Here is a 6733-nt window from a genome sequence, read left to right as displayed (position 1 = left end):
TTTTCCCTCAACCTTGAGACCTGAGTTTGGTCTCTGGGACTCATAGGGCAGAAACATAAAACTGGCTCCTGCACATTTTTCTGTGACCTCTACATGTGTGTCTTGGGACAGGTGCTTCCTTTCTTCCAACCAGAAAAAAACAGTTTTAATAAACCTGCCCAAAACTTACATAAAAATTTCGTTTTCACTATATAGTCCTTAGCCATCAAACTATAACGTCTTTCTTGAACTAGGGACAATAAAAATTGAGTTATTTTTAAAATAATTAACTACCAGTATGGGATTTTTTTCCCTTATTATCAGTTTTTGTCTTGTTTGCTTTCATTGTTTGTGGCATAGTAACAATTATAGATTATATAATTTCATCATGAGAGGCACTTCTCATGACACTTAATTTAATTTATTTAACACATTCATTTCTTTTAGCCACTGTACAAGGTTATTTTTTTAAATATATTTCATGTGTTGAAGAGTGAAGTTTTGAGAGCGTCACACTGGCAATCATCTGATCCTTTCCAAGTCTGTTTGTCTTCAGGGTTAACTTCGATTTTGTTTGGTACACCTCTTTTTGTTTTACTTTTTAAAGGCAGGTTCTTGCGTACCCTCGGCTGTCTTGTTGTTTCTGTTGTTTTTTTGTTGTTGTTGCTGTTGCTGCTGTTTTAAGATAGAAAATACACCAATGTGTAATGACTCTGGCTTCTTTTGCCATCTGCCAGGCATCATCCGTCCCCGGCCATTGCCTTAAAGTAGCATTATTTTCCCTTACACTTATTTTTCATTCTTTAGAGTTTTTCTAAAAGTAGATTCCATCTCTCTTCTTTTACATTATTCCTGTTTTTCATGTATGGGATCAGTGTGTGCTTGCATATTTTCTAAAAATTCTTTTGGCCTTATCTAGAAACCATGATGACTAATCCTCCTGTTGCCAATTCATTCTCATCGGACTATTTGGACTACTTGTGATTTAAAAATCAAAATCATGTCTAATTTTTTTCAAAGAAATCTCTCTACCATGGGATCATATTTATTTTTTCTCTACTAACATTTTGAAATCTGCTTTCCCAAAGTCAAGGTCATATCCAAATATGCCCAGCAAAGATAATTATAATGATTATAGGAAAAACAGATGTCTGAGAAAAATCAAAATCATTTTGAGAGATTATCAGTTTTCCTAGTTGCTAGGTAGAAAGAGGGGCAGTTTAACACATTTTGCAGGGGCTATTAGAAGACAGATGGGGGTTGGTGTGGGGCAGATGGCTTCGTACATCCTCTGCAAACATTATGACCTGGGTGCAAATCTTAAAACCCACATTAAGGGCTTCCATGGCTGCTGATGCCTGTAAACTCAATACTGGGTACAGAGAAGGCTGCATGTACAGAGCTCATGGCCAGCGAGCCAGGTCAAAATTATGAACTTCCAGTTCAGTGAGAGAACTTGTCTCAGGAAATGAGACAGAGGAAGGCGCAGCATCCCTATGTGCACATGGACTCACATACAACGATACTCAAGTGAATATATTCAACACAAAGCTGCCACTATATACACTGTCTCCGCCCCCACCCCTCTGGTAAGGATTGATCTATTACATTGATTTATCTGGTTTGCAAAAGGAAAAATTATTGAGTAAATTAGAAAGTCTAGTATTTTCTTTCTTTTTAATGTTCTAATTATTTAATATATGGGAATATTTTGCCTGTGTGTACATACAGTGTGTTCATACATGCTGTCCAAGGATCCATAGATGCCAGAAGACATCTCCATACCCCCTGAATCAGATTTATCGATAGTTGTTAAGTAGCTATGTGGGTTCCTGGGTCTGAACCTGGATCCCCTGCAAGAGCAGCAAGTGTTTGTTTGTTTATATCTTTGTTTGGTTTTTTTGTTTTTGTTTGTTTGCTTGTTTGTTTTTATAACTCTGAGCCATCTCTACAGACTTCTTTTTTTTTTAACAATGTTTTTTTTCAACAACTTAAGTTTGGGATCCAATTGCGGCAGGATGGGAGGTGGAGCTCTCTCTTCAGATATAGTCTCAAAGAATAATTCCCCATTTATGGAGTTCTCTGTTAGCATAATACAGCACAGGGCTTATATGGACAGCTCATTCAAGCCATTTTACAAATGACAGGGAAAGGCATTCACAGCAATTTCAGTGGGACAAGACTGAAATCTGGACCTGGCAGGGGTGAACTCACAGCTTGCTAAACCTGATGTCTGTGTTTTTGATATGTAGCATGCCTTTTATAAGATGCTTATTATTTTATTTTTTATTTTTTAATTAAATTAATTTATTTTTTACACTCCATATTCCATTCCTCCCCATCCACCCTCAGACTGCTCCATATCCCGCACCTTCTCCACACCCTCTGTCTCCATGTGGATACCCCTAACCCCCAACCAACCTGACCTCTAAACTCCCTGGGGCCTCCAGTCTCTTGAGGGTTAGGTGTATCATCTCTGAATGAACACAGACCCGGAAGTCCTCTACTGTATGTGTGTTGGGGGCCTCATATCAGCTGGTGTATGCTGTCTGTTTGATGGTCCAGTGTTTGAGAGATCTTGCAGGTCCAGATTAATTGAGACTGCTGGTCCTCCTACAGAATCACCCTCCTCCTCAGCTTCTTTCAGCCTTTCCTAATTCAACAACAGGGGTCAGCTGCGTCTTTTCATTGGTTGGGTGCAAATATCCGCATCTGACTCTTTCAGCTGCTTATTGGGTCTTTAGGTGAGATAGGTCCATTTTTGTGAGTGTTCCATAGCCTCAGGAACCTGAAGACCTAGCAATACCACTCTTGCAAATATATCCAAAACATGCCCCACCATGCCACAGGGCATGCCACTATATTCATAGTGGCCTTATTTGTGATAGCTGGAAACAACCTAAATGTCCAGGGCAGAAGAATGGATACAAAAAATGTAGTTCATTTGCACAATGGAATACTGCTCAGCTATTAAGAATGAGGACATTCTGAGTTTTTCAGGCAAATGGATGGAACTAAAACATATTATCCTGAGTGAGGTAACTCAGACCCAAAAGGATATGCATGGTATATACTCACTAAGAAGTAGATATTAGTCAAAAAACAAAACAAAACAAAACAAAACAAACAAACAAACAAAAAAAACAAACAGAATATCCAAGATATAATCCACAAAACTCAAAAAGGCCAACAAGCTGAAGTGCCCAAGTGAGGACACCTTGGTCCCAGTCCCACTTGGGAGAGAGAAGAAAGCAATCACAAGTTGGGAGGGAGGAAGGGACCTGGGAGGGAAACTGGACAGGTGGGGTACAGTGGGAAGGAGTTGGGCAGGGGAGAGAGGAGCCTGACCTGGTATTGGGTAAGGGAAAAGGACTGAAGCATTGAGGGCCAGCAGAAAGAATGGAAACAGGCAACCTCAGGAAATAGGAGGTTGGGGAGACCCTCCAGAATGCACCAGAGACATGGGAGGTGAGAGACTCTCAGGACTCAGAGGGAGGACCTTAGATGAAATGCCCGATGGTAGGGAGAAGTAACTTATACAGCCCACCTCCAGCAGGAAGACAGGGCATCAAGTGAGGGATGGGTTGCCATCCCACGGTCACATCTCTGACCCATAGTTGTTCCTGTCAGAAAGAATTACAGGGACAGAAATGGGGAGGAATCTGAGGAAAAGAAGGTCTAGCGACAGGCCCAAAGTGGGATCCAGCTCAAGGGGAGGTCCGAAGATGCTTATTTTTCATGCTTAAAATAAAATCTTTTCAAATGGTGGAAAGGCTAGAGATTTAGACCATCTCATGTTGTCAATTTTTTTGTTGTTTGAGAGTTTCAAATGTTTCTTTTTTTTTCTTTTTTGTTAGTCATATTATTTGTTTACATTTCAAATGATATCCCCCTTACCAGTTACACCTCTACAACCCCCCATCCCTTCCCCCTCTCCACACTCCCCCCCTTTTTTTAATCTCCTTGTATAAAGCTCAAGTCCAAGTAGATCAAGGACTCTACATAAAACCAGAAACACTTAATCTAAGAGAAATTGGCAAAGAACCTTGAACACATTGGCACAGGAGCAAATTTCTTGAAGAGAACACCAATGGCTCATGCTCTAAGATCCACAATTGAAAAATGGGCCCTCCTAAAATTGAAAAGCTTCTGTAAGGCAAAGGAGACTGTCAATAGGACAAAACAGCAAGCCACAGATTGGGAAAAGATCTTTATCAACCCTATATCCAAAAGAGGGCTAATATCCAATGTATACAAAGAACTCAGGAAGTTAGACTCCAGTGGACCAAATTTTTTTTAATAAAGTCCACTCTCCCATCCATTCCCAGATACTCCCTAACTGCCCGCTCTCTTGCCTTCCCAAACACAAGAGCTTTTTCTTTTAACTGAGTCCATTTAGTTTTGTCCATATGGACATAGGTCTGAGACCACTCACTCTAGCATGTGCAGCCTCTTACATACCACATTCCTGAGGAAATCTAACTCTCTTCCCCAGTAGCCATGAGTCATCAGATTGCTTCCAAGGAGCAGGTGGCCATATCACGCTCTACATGTTAACAGAACACTTCAAGTTTATTTAAGTTTACAAAGTACTTTAAATTGGGTTAAGAACAAACACAGAGTGAATACATTTTGAGACAGCATTTTTTTTTTAAATTTTTATTTTTCCTGTTTGCTTTTGTGCAGGACAATGTTTCACTCTCCAGCCTGGACAGTCAGTCAGTCCTTCCTCATCCTTTAAAGTACTTCATTATGGCATGTACAAAGCTGGCTCAATTGGTTTATATTTACCTTAGATATCCATAGCTGGAAAGTTCTATCTCAGTCAGACTTCAGTTGTTTTCTCTGTGTTTGGATGCCTGTTGTAAAAACAAAAGAAGAAAGTTGTTGAGACAATAATCACAGTAGTTTTAGATATTATAATATTGTTTTTTATTGGTTATTTTATTTCTTTATGTTTTATTTTATTTCTTTATGTTGTCCCCCTTCCCAAGTTTCTCTCTGCAAACACCCCATCACATCCTCCCTCCCCTTTGCCTCGTTGAGGGTGCTCCTCCACCCACTCACCCACTCCCATCTCACTACTCTAGTATCCCCCTACACTGGGTCATCAAGCCTCCACAGGACCATAGGCTTTCCCTCCCATTGATGCCAGATAATGGCATCCTCTGCTACATATGTAGCTGGAGCCCTGGATCCCTCTTTGGTTGGTGGTTTATTCCCTGGGAATTCTGGGTGGTACAGTTAATTGATATTGTTCATCCTATGGGGTTTCAATCCCCTTCAGCTCCTTGGGCTGGAGAGATGGATCAGACATTAAAGGCTAGGCTCATAGTCAAAAATGTTATAATATTATTACCAGTGGTTTTAGATGAAGAATAAAGTCTTGTATCTTATAATATTGTTTATAATATTGTTATTGCTTTGGAGTAAGCCATATACTAGCTTCAAATCAACTTTATAATTCCAAATTTTCTGAAATTTGCTTTTAATGGAGCATTATTCTCTCCACTAGGCGAGCAATTAACTCAAACACGTCTACTAGAGTGTCCGTGCCTACTGGAACAGTTCACAAATACATTGTATCACACTTGGATGATGACAGAATCTATCAGTCATTAGGACTCATTTTAGTATAATCACTAAAATGCGCTGGTTAACTAGACCAGTACAAGTTTATCCAAGGACATGCCCTAAAAGCCAAGCATGTTGGTTTCTTCTTTATTTTTTGGTTGTAATTTTATTCACAGCCTAAATACAAAGAACCATTTCTTATTCATCCTGCTGTTGCCTGTTTTTCTGTGTTGTTTTGTGTAGGTGTGTGAGGCTGTTTAAACTGAACTGAAGACAGAATCCACACCATGTAAAAATAGATCAACAGCCACCTCGAAAGACAATGCATAGGTAATATTTTCCTATGCCTTAATTTAGCTAGTGAGGTGGAAAGTCTCAGTATTCAGGGGGTTAAAAGAACAGCTGATGCCTCATGGAAACTTTGAAAAACATTCTATTTATAAACAATTCTATTTGGATATCACATTTTCTATAATACTATTGGCTTACTTTATTTTTGTACCTTAGAAAGTTTCCATGAACTGTAGGGTATGGTCTCAGAGATATCCTGCTTTAAAAAAAAAAAAATTTTTTTTTTTTTATCTATTTTCTGTTTCAACTTCTGACTTTATCTAGTTTATATAATTTATCTCAGTGCTCTAGAGGCTTAACATTGCTTTCAAATGAATTCTTCAGGATAATTCTAATTTCACAGTGAGGAATAGCTAGGAAGAATGTTGAATTTGCATACTTGTTATGTTGTAACCACAAAAGCATGTCGCACCAGAGACAATTAAAATCTTATGGGTGTCACATTAGATATACATAAGTGCCGACTTTTAATTAAGGTTCAAATAAAAGAATTATAGTCTGTCGCCTTCGTGAAGAAGGAAGGCATCGCCAAAAACTAAGCAAAAGAAAACATAAAATTTTAGATGGAGAGTAATGCCATTGTCTCTAAAAAGTTTAAGGACCTTGATTTTTAAAAAAATAAATTAGGTACTGTAGTCTCTTACAAATTCATGTTTGCACTTGCAGCAACACTTGAAGGAAACTTTGGTGTTTGGGCAGCCTATGACCTGGAAGATAACCCAGGCCAAATACAAAAATCCAATTCCTAAATAGTCATTAGGGCACACACACACACACACACACACACACACACATACACACACACACACACACACACACACACACACAC

This window comes from Mastomys coucha, unplaced genomic scaffold, assembly GCF_008632895.1.
Source record: "Mastomys coucha isolate ucsf_1 unplaced genomic scaffold, UCSF_Mcou_1 pScaffold5, whole genome shotgun sequence".
Taxonomy (NCBI): Eukaryota; Metazoa; Chordata; class Mammalia; order Rodentia; family Muridae; genus Mastomys; species Mastomys coucha.
Note: the sequence above shows the minus strand (reverse complement) of the source record.